This window comes from Mustela erminea, chromosome 12 (genome assembly GCF_009829155.1).
Source record: "Mustela erminea isolate mMusErm1 chromosome 12, mMusErm1.Pri, whole genome shotgun sequence".
NCBI lineage: Eukaryota > Metazoa > Chordata > Mammalia > Carnivora > Mustelidae > Mustela > Mustela erminea.
In genome coordinates, this window is record NC_045625.1 from 83,183,999 (window position 1) to 83,200,211 (window position 16,213).

The 16,213-nt window shown below is 49.5% G+C and overlaps 1 protein-coding gene across 4 annotated transcripts in view; it reads right to left on the reverse strand.

Annotated features, from left to right (window-relative positions):
• PIP5K1B (phosphatidylinositol-4-phosphate 5-kinase type 1 beta) overlaps positions 1-16,213 on the reverse strand; it is a 290,962-nt gene that overhangs the window by 183,472 nt on the left and 91,277 nt on the right. Inside the window, exon 1 of one of the 4 annotated variants that reach the window (XM_032306744.1) lies at positions 7,212-7,233. The exons of the other annotated variants lie outside the window; for them this stretch is intronic. The gene's annotated coding sequence lies outside the window, so the exon portion shown is untranslated. Of the gene's footprint in view, positions 1-7,211; positions 7,234-16,213 lie in introns of those variants that run through there. 4 annotated transcript variants of the gene reach the window in all.

Sequence of the window (16,213 nt, forward strand, 5' to 3'; positions counted from 1 at the left end):
CAAGCAATGAGATTTTTTTTTAACTATTAAATTCTTATCTATCCTTTCTGATATCTAGTATCTAGATTCTGTTAGCTTCAGGAATAATTTACATAATTTCACAGCCTTCTGCACTTCTGTGCTTTCACTTAATTTGAGGGAAGGTGAGACACGATCATTTGTTGAGCAACACCTATGTGTGATCTCATTTAACACTGCAAATAATCCCTTAGCATCCTCCAATTGTGGACACACATAGTTGACTGTCCTGTGACACCCACGGGAGGTTGACGTTTCTAATTCTGCCAAGGCAGGCTCTCCCGCTGCGAGCCTGATCTGTAGAAGAGAAGCCCTCCATGGGGGTGTGACCCAGTGACCCTCTACTCCCAGCCCCTCCACCTCTGCCTGGCTCTGTTGGTCCCTATCCCAGTGCTAGGTGGCAAAACCACCCAGGGAACTTTCTGGAAATCCAGATTCTTGGTCCACACACCACCACAACTAAATCACTACCTCCGTGGGGTGGGTCTGGGGAATCGGTATTTTCAGCTTCAGAGGCTTGGGCTGATCTCAGCCACCCTGACTAGTGAAGGCAATAAAGATGTTCTATGACTTCATAAGAGTTGTCAGGGTCCAGTGGCAAAAATGGAAAGCATTCTGGGTATGTTAGAGAGTAGGAGCTTGGGCACAGCTGGGTGGCTCAGTCAGTTAAGCATCCGACTCTTGGTTTTGGCTCAGGTCATGATCTCATAATCAGAGTCTGCTTGAGATTCTCTCTCTCCCTCTACCCTTCCAGCTGGCACTCTCTTTGCCTCTCTCTCTCTCTCTCTCTAAAATAAACTAAAAAGAGAGAGAAAGGAAGGTAATACATGGACTTAGTTACAAATGTGACAGGTGAGCTGAAAAGCTAAGCAAACATGGCAATGAAATGCAGAAACTCACATCAGCAGGAAGCCACTAACTGCCTTAAAGGCTAGAGGCATCCCACCAGAAAGGGGGGTTAACAAACCTCAAATGCAGGAGGTTCTCTGTTGGGACCAGAACATCGTGATGAAGGTTGACTGGCAGAAGCTGGAACCACAGAAGGGAAGGTATGTTTGGAGGCATGCAGAAGACAGAGTCACTGATGGAGACACCCCACAAGGCAGAGAGAGGGGGGAAGACACCTTGAATTCTCCCTTACCCCCTGTACCTGCCAGTCCCTGTCTATGGCTCCCATGACCAGCCCTCTGGAAACCATCCCTGGAAATGCATCCCATGGGGGATGGCGGCCCCGTGATCCAGTTATACAGCTCTGGGGATCTGCAAAGAGCTTACAGAGGAGCCGGGGTCCTCCGTGGCTCCTTCCTCAAGTGTAGGGGTGAGACAGTGACCTCAGAAAATGGGGCTCTCAAGTCAAGAGGTGGCAGAGCTGAGACGCGGTCCGGAGCTGAGTGACTTCAAGTCAGTTCTCTCCACAACCGCACGCGCTCTCTCCTCGCTATGTGACGATCACAGGACCGTCTACTGACTCGTGCACTTCACTTTTCCATTTGCAAATGCAGCGATATTTATTTCATAATTATTTTCTGTAAGCTCTGTTCTCCATTAGTGAGTCTCAACCCAGAGGGTGTTTCTGAGTTCACAAGGTTAGGTAGGGGAGCTTTTGAAAACTCTACAGTTACTACAAGTTTTAGATCTGTGACACCTGGGAGCCCATAGTGGAGTCTGCAGTGACCCTGTGAACCTCCGATTTTCCAGCGAGGGCCAAAAATACGGAAGTCCATATTTTTAATCTGCCACAGAGCGAGTCTGCTCACCACGCAGGGCCAAATGGGGGGGGGGGGCAAAACAACTAATTACCTAATTTCCCAACTAAATAAGCCAACCAACAGAGAGAAGCAAGAGGTGAGGGGCACTACCCACAAGTCCTTACTGGTCTTCTCATAAAAAAAGACACTTCATTAAACACAAATGGAGCAAAGCCACCAGGACAAATGGGCAGAGTGCTAAACCGGCCTCCGAAGAGGGTTTAGGGTTTATGCCCATGTCTGCCGTCCACTCCCGGGGACCTTGGGCGCCCATCTTTTCTCTTCTGCCATGAATTCTGCCGACCCCATGAGATACTACCCGTGAATTGGTGCCACTGCCATTTCTTGACAGAGCCTCATCTCCGATCCTCCTTGGAATGAGGAGACTCATTAATTATTTGCTCGTTACGAGTTCAACCTGCCTTATGCGAATTGATCTTCCGCAAGATAGCCACATTCAAATGCTTTCTTGCCATTCAGGCTACGTACGGTAACACAGCCTTGAACATTTCCCAAGAGGGAAAGCGATTAAAAAATATTTGGGGCCTTGGTCATGCCTGCTCGCTGATGTTCATCCTCTGGGTTTAAATTACGTTCTTCTGAGTTCACTTCCGTTATCTGCCAGCAAATTAAGTCATGCAATCTTTTATCATTCATTCCACTCAATTCATTCGTTCATTCACTGAACGTGACATGTCAGGCAGTGAACTTAGCCTTGGAGCCATGAAGACAAAGATCATAACCTTCGAAGAAGTCACATCCGTAGGAGAGACAGACGTAGGGACAGCTACAGTGCAACGTGGTATGTGTCCCCCTCTGGGTTCTTGGAGGAGGAACTGCCCGAGTGAGCCTTTACGGAGCCTGGGAAACTCCGTTTCTGCAGAATATGGAAAAATGGACTTAGCTTTCAGGGGACACAAGGTTGAGAAGCAGAGAGGGAGGAAAAATGCCAGGTTGCACGGGAGCTTGCTTAGAGAGAGACCCAACGGCATGAAGGAGCATACTAACATACTTTCGTGGGTGTGCACGAGATGTTGAATTTGCATCTTTTGTTAAAGGAATTTACCCAGAAGCAGCCCAAAGGTAAGGATATTACTTCAAGGTTTACGAACAGATTTCCAGATCGCTCATTCTACCTAATGCTTATAAGTCCCTGATCAATCCTTCGCCTGAATAAAAAACACACCGGTGCAAATGTATATATACTCACGAAACCCTCAAAAGCCATTCTTAGGAAAATGTCAGCCTTGTAAATAGATCTGTTGGGGAGGTAAGAATATTGCCATCCTTCCGGGGCACTAGTGGTCTCCTATTCTGGAATGTGGCTTTGGCAATGAGTAACAAGAGTAACAACCAAGCAGCGCAAATCAGAATGGGACGGAAAATTCTCCAAGGCCTAACCACAAGCAACAAAAATGCGCCAAACTGAAAATCCCTGATGCAGTTTCCCCAGTAGAAATGCCTAGATTTTTTTAGACCAGAAAAGACTTGTTATATTAGGAAATCCCAGGCCAGATGTATTTCTTTATAGAATATTTGCAGAAGCTGTCGAAGAAATGCAGCCAGGCTGCCTGTGAGACGGGTGTGCAAGGCAGGGAGATCACCCACACACCCTTGTGTTCGGACACAGGGAGCTGCACAGCTGTGGGGCCTAACGCTGGACGAACAGAACCGTGGTGCTCCTGGACTCACCATGAAGTGCCCCCATGCTTTTTGATGAACATCATTTAAGCGAGGTTTCATTTCGTGTGTCTAATGCTTCTATGACCAAGCCACAGCCGAAACCTATTCCCAGTGATGGTGCCGGCTCACTAGGAATCAAAATGGAGGCCAACCAAGACACACTGTGGGGCTCATGGAGTCTCTCAGGAAACACATTTGCCCAATCTCAGAACGGATCTCACAAAATGAAGGAACAGAGAAGACAGAAGACTCAGCATAAAATGAACCCCTCATAATTTGTTTCCAACAAAGGTTGTGCTACAAGGATGCATAGGCCTTTCCAAACCATCTTCCCGGTACCCCAGAGACAGAAGGAAGCAGCCCATGAAAACCACTTTGAGGGATGTGTGGTTCCCAGACCAGCGCAATTCACAGAATTTCAGAACTCCAGTACTGCATAGCCCCGTCCTGCCCATCTTCGAGTTCGATACCCGAGGACATGGGACGTGTGGGTGTGTTTGGTGGTTTTGTTGGAGGGTCAGGAATCACAACACCTGGGCTTCTGTTTGGCACGTGGGGAAAGAACCTGTGAAGACCAACCAACACTGTTGCTTTCTGGTCTTGTCCCAGAGACATCTGGGACAATCACTAAAGAGATCACACAGCTGGATTTTTGCCTTGCTCTAATGCTTAACTTTCTTGTTCCCCACTTTTTTGGCTGGACATTTGGTACAAGGCCGACTGCACAATACTGTATTCTTACCACTTTGTAAATTTTCTTTTCTTTTCTTTCTTTTTTTTTTTTTAATTTACCAGATCAAGCTTTCTGTCCGCATTTTATTTTGCAACTATTCACCCCCCCTCCAAAGACCACATGCCAGGAATAATTCAATTGTTACAATAATAATTCAATTGTTACAATTGTAACAACTGTGTAAACCATATGCAAACGTAAAGCCAGCTAAGAGGGGTAGAAAATGTTTGGCTTCAGAAGGAAAGAATGGAAAACTATTTGGTTTTGCTCCTGTAGCAGTTTGCAAAGTGTTTCTGGATCCATTTCATCTACTGAGAAAGCCTAAGTAACAGATCTCCTGAGTGCCCCAAGTGCAAAGGACAGCTGGTGGCTTACCCCCAGAGAACTTCCTCTGAACCAGGTGCTCCTGGAGTGGGGGTGGGTGTGGGGGTGGGGGGTGTAGCAGCGGGGAGTGGGGGGGTCAGTGGGGGGAGTATGGGCTGAGTGCTCTGTGTGTTGGGGGGCAGAGTCTGAAAGCTGAAATAACCTAAAAGTACGTAGGGGAGACTGTGGCTGAGCACAGGAAAGATGGTAAGGGCAGAAAGACGCCCAGTAGAAGAAAAATTCTGTCCCCAAATATTCTGCAGTTCCAGGCTTAATGAACTCAACCAGCAGTAAGTAATATGGGCAGCTTCCGACGAGGCACAGATATAAATGGAGAGAGACAGGGAAAACATGAGTAATGAGATGACCAACGTCTGACGTGCTTCTTGTCCGGAACGATACTCATCTATTCCGACACCGGTTCTGGAAATCCTGTCCATAAGGCACATTGGGGGAACACATAATGAATATGATGGTCCCCTGTTGTCAAGGCGCCTAAGAGAGAAGCCAAAACACAAGCCCACAGCATAATGAGAAAGTCTTTAACTGGATTAGGAGTTAATTCCTTTTCCTTGGCTTTGCTTCTAACAAGTACTCAATTATCGCAGTCAGAGGGCTCATCTGGAATGTTCTAAAAAATGCAATGAAGAATTAAAAAGGGGAAAAAAACCCCAAGGCCAAGAGGTCATAAATCGGCTATTAATCAGTAGATATTAAATTTCCCAAGTGTTTGCTATGTGCCCGGTTGTGCTGAAGACACAACGGGCTGAGAGCTGCTTTCAATGGACCAACCGCTTAGCCGGAGAATCGAGGGTAATAGGCAGTGTTCAGAGGACAGGGAGGGGACAGAGGTCCAGGTAAGGGGTCGAGGCAGGGGTGTGGAAGGGGACTGCTGGTGATGGAGGAAGACTGACCGAACAGAGGGGAATCAAGGTGGAGACAGAAAGCAGCCCCGGGCTGAACTGCCCTGGGAGCCAACCATGACTATCACAAATTGGGGGGTATCTGCTGAAGGCTTTTGAGTAAGGGGCCATGAAGACTTTTTAAGAGTGTTATGAAGAGGAGACAAGAGCAGCGGGGAGGGAGGGCCAGACTGCTGCAGGGGTCCCGGTGATGGGAATCTAGAATATTCCGGCGGAGCCAGAGACTGAGCAGAAGGCGCCCCGTGTGGTGCTGACGTGGAAAACGTCGCCAGAACCCGGCCACTGGCTGGGTCTGGGGGAGCAGGGCAGGGGGCCGTCTGACACGACTGAGGTTTCAAGCTTCACTTCCTAGGGAAGGTCACGCCACTAGTGCGACTTCTAAGAGCAGCAGCCCCTCTGTTCCTCCCTGGTGTGTCCCTCGCTGCCCCCACCCCAGCTGCACAATCAAGCCGGTGTTGGCCTTGACCTCATCAGGTCAGGCCCAGGACGGTGCCAGCCCAAGTCACGGATGAGTGGAACTCAGAACAGGCAATTTCACCAGACTGCAGAAAGACACACAGACAAGGCCCTGCGTTTCCAGGGAGACAGACAGACAGAGTCCAAGTGCCTGATGGTCGTCCCGCCCTGTGAATCCTGTCGTAATCCCCAGTTAGCCACTGGGTTCTGGAAGGCCCCAGCCATCTACCTAATGCGTCCACTATTCACTTCTAATCTGAAGAAGACAGAAACAAAAAAAGAGAGAGAGAGAGAGAGAGAAAGAAAGAAAAGAAAAGTACCCTCGGTAGTCTGTCACAGGCTTAGCTGAGGTCATGGGCCCACCCTCCACCTGTCACCCTCTCCTCTGAGCCACATGCTGTCGGGACAGATGGTGACAGCGTGGTGGTCACGGGAACGGGCTCTGAGTCACACTGTCCGGCTTCACCAGCTGCGCGGTCTCCCTGAGTCACTTCATCTGTGGGCCTCAGTTCTCTCATCTGAGCGATGGGGAAACAACAGGGCCTTTCTGCCCGGGCAGGGGTGAGGACGGACCAATCTGTAAAGCCCTTTCAGGGACCCCGGCCCAGAGCATACTCCAGAGGTATAAGGTCACCGTCATCGCCATCAGCTGCCCTCACTGGGACGGGCACTGCAAGACGGAGGAGATCCCGTCACTGCTCTGCTTCCGAACTTCCTGTGGCTGCAGAGGTGACCCAGGCCACTCAGGGTCCTGCAGAGTCTGGGCACCCACCCAGCTCAGGCCGCTGTTCTGCCTGCCTGTCTCCCTCCCTTGGGGCGGAGAGACACACACACACACACACACGTACATGTGCACGGCTCCCTGCACCTCACGTGGCACTCTCAAGTCTCAAGAGACCGCAGACCGCACCCCTGCCTGAGCCCACAGGGTTTGCTCGCCCTGAAAGGGCCTCTCCGTGAACCCGGGTATCAGTCAAGGGTCTCCCGTCTCTGAGGACTTCCTGATTCCTTCCATTCTAGAAGCACACAGTGCCTCCCAGGCAGCGCCCTCCTCACCCTCTGCCCACCGCTCCCATTCTGGTGTTTCCGGGGCCCCAGAGTGCCTCTGCCCTCGGTCCCATTCATAATTATGACTCCCGCGGATCCGTGGAGCACCTCCTGTGCCAGGCACACCTGTAAGGACTGCATGAATTAACGCATGCGATTCTCCCAACACCTGATAGGAGGTTTCCCCGTTTTTTTTTTACAGAGGAGAAAACCAAGGCACAGAGACGTTACGTAACGTACCCAAGCTCACGCAGTAAGCGAGCGCAGAGCCAGGATGGGAGCGCGCAGGGCTCTTAACCACTCTGGGACTACACACCGCCTATTTGAAGACTTCATTTATCTCCTTCCGCCCCTCCCCGCCATCTCTGCAGCTCATCTCCTGCCTCCCAGAGGGATGAATGGTCCCTTCGCTGGCTGCCATCCCCATCTGCGACACCGACTCCCAGCCTTCTGTCCCGGGCACAGCTAAGGTGTCTGGATTCCTTCCAGCACACCCCTGCCTGGAGCACCTCCCCCCGTCAGCCCCAGTTAGCCTTTTACCTGGACTTTCTCTCTCTCTCTCTCTCTATCTGGCTCTTCACCTTGGGAACAGGAGCAGGTCTGTTCTCTCCTGAGACCCTCCATGTCCTGCCCCTGCCGCTCCCTCTGGGGGGGCAACCTTGTCTCACTTCCCTTACGCTCAAGGTCAAACCCTCCAGAGACATGGGCACGCTCCCCGCCGTCACTTCGAGAAGCACAGCAATCCCCACTCCTGCCCACGTCCACGCCACACGTGGTTTTGTCCTCGTGGTTTCTTTCATGATCTTTCTGAACTTCCCCAAAGCGCTGACCTGGGAAAAGCCCTTGAGCTACACCGTGGGCTCGGACGTGTCTGGGCAAGTGACAGACGACCAGTCCTTCTTCACTGAGGGACCGTCTTCCCTTGGCTCCCTGGCATGGCCAACATGACCATGGGCTTGCCCCAAATCCCCTTTTCTGATGCTCCTTACTCACACAACCTGGATCCTGTTTGGGGAGGCAATGTGCCCAGTTTGAGAAACAAGAGAAACCTGTATTCCCAGATATTCTGGAAATGAGAGGTTGGTGGACGGTGATGTCCTGGGACACCTGTTAAAGAGGCAAACACAGTCTGCGTGGGCCTTTGTGCCACCTGTCATTTGCTCTATGCCCTTTTGTCCATGACAGCAGACCTGGGGGAGAGCGTGAGCAGGTTCTTTTTTCCAGGTTCCCCTACCCGTTCGATTGCGTCTCTCTTTGGCAGGCTCCCTCCTAATGACTGATGTTCCGTGTGGTGTTTTGAATTTCTTCTTCTCATGCCTTCTGAATCATTTCTTCCATCCCCAGCAGCTTCAAATGCAACCTACCTGTGATAACTTCCAAACAGTGCTGGGTCTCAGCTCTCCTTCTGGAGCTCTAGATCGGTCTTTGTGTTCGGTGGCTTTCAGGGTCCCTGCAGCATCTTACAGGCTCTATCAATCCTATAAGCTCCAACTTCCACGCCTCATATTCCACCGCCTTCAGAGAAGGTTCCTGTCTTCCACCTGGTGGTCCAAGCCCCAAATCCAGGGGCCTTCCCCACTCCTCCTTACTACCCCCCCACAGTCCATCAGTCAAGCGCTCCAATCTCCTCAATGGTCGTCTTTGGTTCTGACACTTTCTTGGCATCTTCCCTGCTACCATCTTCACTGGGACATCACGGTTTCTTGCATAGATTATGGCCTCAGCCTCGTGAGCGGCCTTGCTGGGGCCCAACACGGCTACAGGAACCTTTCTGTGATGCAAACCTGCCTAAGCCACGCTCCCTCTTTAAAATGCAGCGGTGGGGGTGCCTGAGTGGCTCAGTGGGTTACAGCCTCTGCCTTTGGCTCAGGTTATGATCCCAGGGTCCTGGGGTCGAGTCCCGCATCGGGCTCTCTGCTCAGTAGGGAGCCTGCTTCCCCCTCTCTCTGCCTGCCTCTCTGTCTACTCGTGATCTCTGTCAAATAAATAAATAAAATCTATAAAATAAAATAAAATGCAGCGGTGGATTTCCTGCTGCTTCGGGGCAGAACTCAAAAGTCTTCAGAACGGCTTGGGACCTCTCCTGACTGGGTCTCTAACACCTTCCTCCCCACTGCCGCCCCACAAGGGCTGCAGCCACGTGGGATGACTTCTGGTGGCCCGCCACCTGCTGTGGCATTCACGGTGTGCCTGACCCGCCAGGCACTCGTTGGCCTCGAGATATAACCCGGGTTCCACTTCCCTCCACAAGCCCGCCTAGCCCTCCCAAATCAGAGTTCACTGCTTCTCCTCTGAGCCCCAAGGGCGCCCTGAGCCTGCCCCTATGAGGACACTTGCTGACCAAACTGCCATCATCAGCTTCATTTTCTTTTCCTTCCGCTACAAGGTCAACGCTTTGGTGGGGAACAACCTCCTCGTATTTACGTGCAGATCACAAAACCCAGCACGGTGCGCGGCACGTACACAGACCTCGAACCTGGAAGTTGGAGGAATGTGTCCGTGAGTCTGTCCACTATGCTTCATAGAGAAGCAGCCGGAGGGCTGACAGGGTGTTTTATTATCCGTCCTTACACATGACGTCGATGCTTCATAAATGTCTTCTTCCTCCCCTTTGGCCACTGGGATGTTAAATCAATGTTGAGTTTTTTTAGAATGATGACATGAGATGAAAAACAAGGACAGGGATCAATTTCGCATCCCAGATACCTCCCAGAGGTATCTTTCCTTCTTTCTTCTTTCCTTCCTCCCTTTTCTTGCTGTCTGAGGTCCATGAAACACAGAAACACAAAGAACGTAAAAGCGGCCAGCCGCCTCCCCCACCCAGAGAGGCCCAGGGTTCACCCTTCGGAGCTCCTCCTCTAAGCGGTTTTTTGTGATGCCCACAGGCGGACTTTGCTCTCCAGCTCCTTGCTGCTTCTAGAAACGCACGCGAGGCGGAAGGGGGCTGTAATACCCGTTTCACTGTGGTGGGGGCAGACACCATTCATTCCATCGGAATTCAATACAGCAGCAGTCACAGGACAAAATACAAAGACCACCCCCGCCCCCCGGTGTCGCAACTGCTCTGAACAGGGGAGACTTCAAGCGGAGACAGGGCATCTCCTGGCGGCAGGTGCCCTTTGTCTGCAAACCTCACCCGGGTACATCTCTGGGACCGTGGTGTGCCAAGCAACCGTAATTTAAGGGAAGACAGAATTCAAGATTTTGGTTCTTCTGTCCACTCTGGCAAAGACTTCTTGTCAGGTGGGGCATTCAGTTCACAGGAGCGACTCTCAATCTTATTACTAAACTATTTCAATTCCCATGATTTTGAAAGTAGCGGCGGGGCGGCGGGGGGGCGGATTCCAAATCTTCAGTTTGAGGATATCTCAAATCTCACACACGTGGCAGGATGTCTCAGAGCTCACCGCTGTGCTGGTGTCTCAAAACGAAACATACCCTCTTTTTTCAGGATCAAGGAACAGGCTCAACCCGATGTCCAGCCCAACCCAAAGAAATCCAGGAAGGATGGGGCAATGTTGTGATTGGTAGCAACCCCGCAGGAAAACTATGTGCCCGTTCCCTAGTGTTAATACAGCCAAGCATCTTTGGAATCCCAGGCTCCCTCCTGCCTGGGCCTGCTGTTTCCCTTTGGAGAGCTCTACGTGGGGGTGGTGGGGGAGTCATCAAAACACACAGACAGGGTCATGCCTTGGCTCACAGAAAGCACTCTGCCCCCCACCCCACCTTCCCACTCCCAAACACGATGTTAATTCACCCTATTGAAAGGCAGGCAGAGGGAGCTGGAGAAAAGGATGGCTGAGCTTACCCAGGGACCCCTCTATCTGTGTGGGAGGAGCGTGGAGACAGGCCTGCGAGTGCTGGGGACAGGCACGAGCACCTGTGACTTGGATCACAGCTTCCTGTCTGGGGCTGGGTGGGGGGAGGGGAGAGGAGCCAAAGGCACAGAGACAATCACTCAAACACTCTGCCACATGGAACGCTTACAGCTTCAGGATCTTGAGAACTTAAGTCATGAAAAACTGGGCCCCGAGGGAGCCACATTTTCTACCCTGCCATGACCCTGGGGCCCTAAGGCCCTTTGTGGAAATGACAAAAAAGCACCCCTTCTGACCTAGCAAAAGCCCACCTCTCTGTCAAAAATGGGAACATCTCCTCTGGGCAGACTCAGCCCTGCAAAGAAAAAAAGACTTCTTTGACCAGCTGGTATGGGCTGCACAGCAGCTTTTGTTCACTCTGAGTATGTGCAGAACCCCACGTAGTGTGTGCAGAACCCCCCTCTTGATACGGGCTGCACCCATAGACAGCTGAGCCGGAGGGGTCAGTTCGACCAGTACACAGAAGGTGTGGTGCCCAGTGGGTTTCAGGAGGCTCAGGCTACCCTGATTCCTCACGAGGCCACAGAAGGCACGGAGGACTAGATCACTCCTTCAGAAACACACAGATGCATGTGCCGGACCCGTGTGCCAGGGGCTGGGGGAGGGGCTGGGCTCAGTGTCAAACACAGGCAGCCTAAGGACAGACCGACCTGACACACTCAGGGTCTGGACCCACACCCAGTATGCCGGGAGGGTCCTCCTCACTCACCAGCCTCAACTGGGCACCAGCTGCCCACAGGTACCTCCGCCCCAACCAGCACCACTGTTTTCAAGTCCTCCCAGAACCTGACGTGGAAAGTCAGGGCTTTGGATCTAGAACTCTCAGGCTCCTCATCGTTCTGGGCCAGAAAGGGCTCACCGGACCCCTGGCCGGCCACCTTCTCTTCTCCATGGCAGTCCTACCCCACACCTCTCAGGGCCTGAGAGCTCACGGGTGGAAAACCCTGTGTAAGGTGCTCCCCACCCTTCAGACCCCAGGGTGGAGACTGGGGCGGGGCTCCCTCACAGCAGCAGGGACCTGGGAAAGAGGTCCTCACAGCAGACTCGGCATCACCAGTGCAGAGAATTCTAGAATGTGGGGTCCTGGATCCCTGGAGCATGGTAGAGAAGGGAGCACATGCGCTGCTCCTGGGCACATCCCCTGAGCTTGCCTGACTTGCTGCCCTGTGGAGAAGGGGCACAGCCAGTTAAGGGCTGGAGAGAAGCCAAGTACGAGACCTAGGTTGGGTGTCCCAGCGAAGGCTGCCCTTGCCGGGTTCAAGAGCAGTACTACCAGGGCACTGGGTGGCTCAGTGGGTTAAAGCCTCTGCTTCGGCTCAGATCATGGTCCCAGGGACCTGGGATCAAGCCCTGCATCGGGCTCTCTGCTTGGCGAGGAGGCTGCTTCTCTTTCTCTCTCTCTCTCTCTCTGCCTACTTGTGATCTCTGTCTGTCAAATAAATAAACAAAATCTTTGGGAAAAAAAAAAAAGAGCAGTACTACCGATGAGACCCAGGTTCCGCTGGGAATGTCACAAAACAGTGTCATCTGTGCTCATGCAGCGTGGGTACTGGGGCTCAGAGGAGTGTACGGATGGGGCACAGAGCCTGGGGACCTACAGTACAGGGTTGTTCTGTAAATGATGGTGTGTGGACGGCAAGGTGTGAAAGAGTTGGCATGTGTTCCAAGACAAAGGAGCAGGATCTGCAAAGGCATGGGGGCGGCACAAGATGGCGCTTCCCGGAAATGACGAGTTACGTGTCAGGGTGCCGTATCTATGGATACCAGCATGAATCTGGAAAGTTCTGCAGGGAAGACCTGTGTGCCCAGCAAAGGCATTAGGAATAACAGAAGAGTCACCAAGGAAGACTTTATTCATTTTCACAACCGGCGTGTGCCCTACACGGAGTCATCAAGGAACAGAGGATGAACAGGGGATACACACGGGATGAACAGGGAATGTGTGCTACAGACAGAGTTTCAGTATTATCAGTCATACTCCAAATGCTTCTTTAAAATGTACTAAAGCCAACCTACTGATGGGCAGTGTGGTCATCTCCAATATAATTTTAGCTAGAGCCCAGACCCTTCCTTAGCTTTGGATGGACATATCCAACAGACAGCTCCCTTTGGGTTTCCTAAAAGCATGTTAGACGTAACTTGCTCTGAACAGAACTGAAACACTCCACTCGTGCCCCTTCTGACATCCCCATCTCGTTCAAGGCCCCTTTTTCACACAAGTCAGTATGCCACGAGTTACCCTGGATTTCTCTCTTGCTTCCCTGCCCCCCACCCACCTCCAAGTCCTGCTGGTTTCTCAGAACCACCTCTCCTGGGCACCTGGGTGGCTCAGTGGGTTAAGCATCTGCCTTCGGCTCAGGTCATGATCTCAGGGTTCTGGGATCGAGTCCCGCATCAGGCTCCCTGCTCTGCGGGAAGACTGCTTCCCCCCTCTCTCTGCCTACTTGTGATCTTTCTCTCTGTGTAAAATACATAAATAAAATATTTAAAGAAAAAGAAGAACCACCTCTTCTCTCCATCCCCAGTGCTGTCCATCAGCCCTGACACCAGCACTTTCACCTAGACTCATACAACAGCCTCCTTCTGGTCTCCCTGCCTCCCTTCTCTGCAAGACAAGAAGGATCATACAAGAAAATCCATTCAGATCAGTCTCTTGTATAAGATCCTCTAATGCTTTTCTCACTGCATTTGGAAGAAAATTCAAACTCCTCGCCTTGGCCTGTAAGACCTTGTAAGAGTTGCTGCCTACCTTGCCTTATAATGCCTCATGCTGTCCTTCCCCTATCCCAAGCAGGTGCTTCTCTACGCCACTGAAATTCTCAACCACCAGTGCAGTTCCTTCCCAACCTTTATTGTACTTGGCAATGATTTCATTATCCGCATATGTCCCTCTCCGGGGGGTGGGGTGTCTATTTTTCCTCCCAATAATATAAACTCCATGAAGCCAGGGAGTTGCTGTATCTATTAGAACCTAGAGATAAAACTATTAATGAAAGTTCAAGGTCTGGCTCTTAGCAGGCGTGCAAGAGATACTCACCCAGTGAACAATATTACAACCATATTAGAAATTCAACACACTTAACCACTCTCCAGACTTTTGTTACTTAGGCTTCTTGAACTTAAAAAAAAAAAAACCTGTTTATAAAAACAAGCTCAAAATTAATAAAGGACTCACTACACTTGGAGGAAGTTTAATTCAAATCTGGACTCCAAAAGATCCTTTATGGGGAACTCTAAGGAGAATTAAACAAAATTTATCATGGATGTAAACTCATTCGTTAAAAAAATTATGGCAGTAAGACAGCAGTCCTCCAAGCCTGCTTTAATGTGGAAAATATTTAAATAAGACCATAATGGCTTTCTTACAACGTATCTATTTGGTCTAAACCTCTTGTTCATTTCCACTATGAATGCACTTTGTTTCAAATCTCATAATATGCAGCCCAAAGGCTTTTCCAACACTGAGACCAACAGATGTGCACAGTGATCTTGATCATATTTTGGAATATTACAAGGAGCACAAAAAAACTTAGCAAGTAATTTAAACTACATATTCTTTGTCTAGTCTATCTTTCTATCTCTTTGTGAATCCGCTGCCATAAATCTAAGCTATTCCATCCAAGGCAGGAAAAAAAAGTATGTCACTGAGATGGAAGAACACAAGGTTAAGCCGTGTCTATTTCATTAACTTTTTTAGGAACAAATGATTTAATAATTTTGCAGAACAGAAAAGAGAAATTAACAATCAAGGTTTTAAAAAAAAACAGATACAGAGAAATAAGAAAATATTAAACTGGTAAAGGAAATGTAAAAACTTCACTCAAGAATTGTTTTAAATGAGGATTGCAATTCTTATTTGCTGGAAATTCCTAGAATCTACACTGTCTTCTGCAGTTGCACGACCCTTTGCACATTCCCCTTGTCTCCTGTTACGCCTGTTCACTTATCCACCCGCTGAGGAATTGCTTCCTTTAGAAACAGCTTTATTATTCCCTTCTGGATTCCTGTACCATCCTGGAAATATGTCTATTATACATTGTAACAAAGCACTACAAAGCACCATCGGGTTTTTATTTGTTCCTGTGCAGATCCTACCAAGAGCAGCATAAGGACTCACCTCTCTCTGTAACACCAGCCCCCAGCCCAGCATCAGCTACACTGTAGGTAATCATGAGACATTCATTGCAAAATGAACGCCCAAGTCATTCTCTATAAGTCCTTTCCTAAGACTTACAAGTTTGGCGAACATATTTTATAACCCCAATACTGACAAACATGACATCATAAAGGATTTTTGTTATCTCCAGGTGCATGAAACAGAACTCTGCTAGTTGTAAAGTCAAGATTTTGGAGACGTTTCAGTGGGGGAGCTGGAGGTACGATGTGCTATCGTGAGTAACTCAGAAGACTGGGATCTCAAGTTGCCAGAGCTATGAAAGATGGAAACAGTGGTGACCTTGGGTCTGTGGGGGCAGATACCTATCTAACTCTGGTCTCCTTCTTCATCTGCCCTCTGTCTCTCCCATTTCAGCCTTTCTTCCGTCGAAATGACAGAGTAACAACCCATCTACTGGTGACCTTACTACCCTGAATTGCAGATCCCTGTAGTTTAGGAGATAAAAACCTCACAGCAACATTTTGATGGCACTGTCATAACTCTCTAGTTTGGATCCAATGAGGAAAAGGCTGTTGCAGATTCACAGAAAAAAAAACTCTGAAATATACATTATTTTCAGAGAACTACATGTCTTTTTTCCCCAGTCACACCACAGGCACTCCAAAGGTGACCATTAACTAAAACACTTGAAACCGACTTGGAAAAGAATGTTTTAAAAGTGAACAAAGTTTCATGGAAATGAACATGTCGGCTCTTTTATACTGGCAAGTCCAAGCAAACGCCGAGGTCTTTAAATTTCAAAAGCTGTTCAGACGTACATCAACATACCGTAATTGAGAAAAATCTGGAAACATTCTAAAGAGCCAAAAATAGTTGGTTAACTAGAACATGGTCCAGCCACAGAGTGTAAAATGATGCAGAAGTATATTTAAAACATTCACTGTATATTACACGAGAAACAGCAGTGACATAACAGACTACACAGTATGATGCCATTTTCAGGTGAAAATTACATATGCGTATTCAATCACAGAAAAGGCCTGGAACAATATATGGGAGTATAAGCCATTGCACCTCAGTGTTTTGGTTTTTTTTTTTTTTTTTTTTTTTTTTTGCTTGTTGGGGTTTTCTAAAGTTTCTAAAATGAACCTACTTGCTTTATCACTACAAAGTGTGTGTGCGTCATGTGTCTATTTGGCGACCCCCTTTCAACTTTCTTCATATTATTAAAATACATGGCTTCAGAA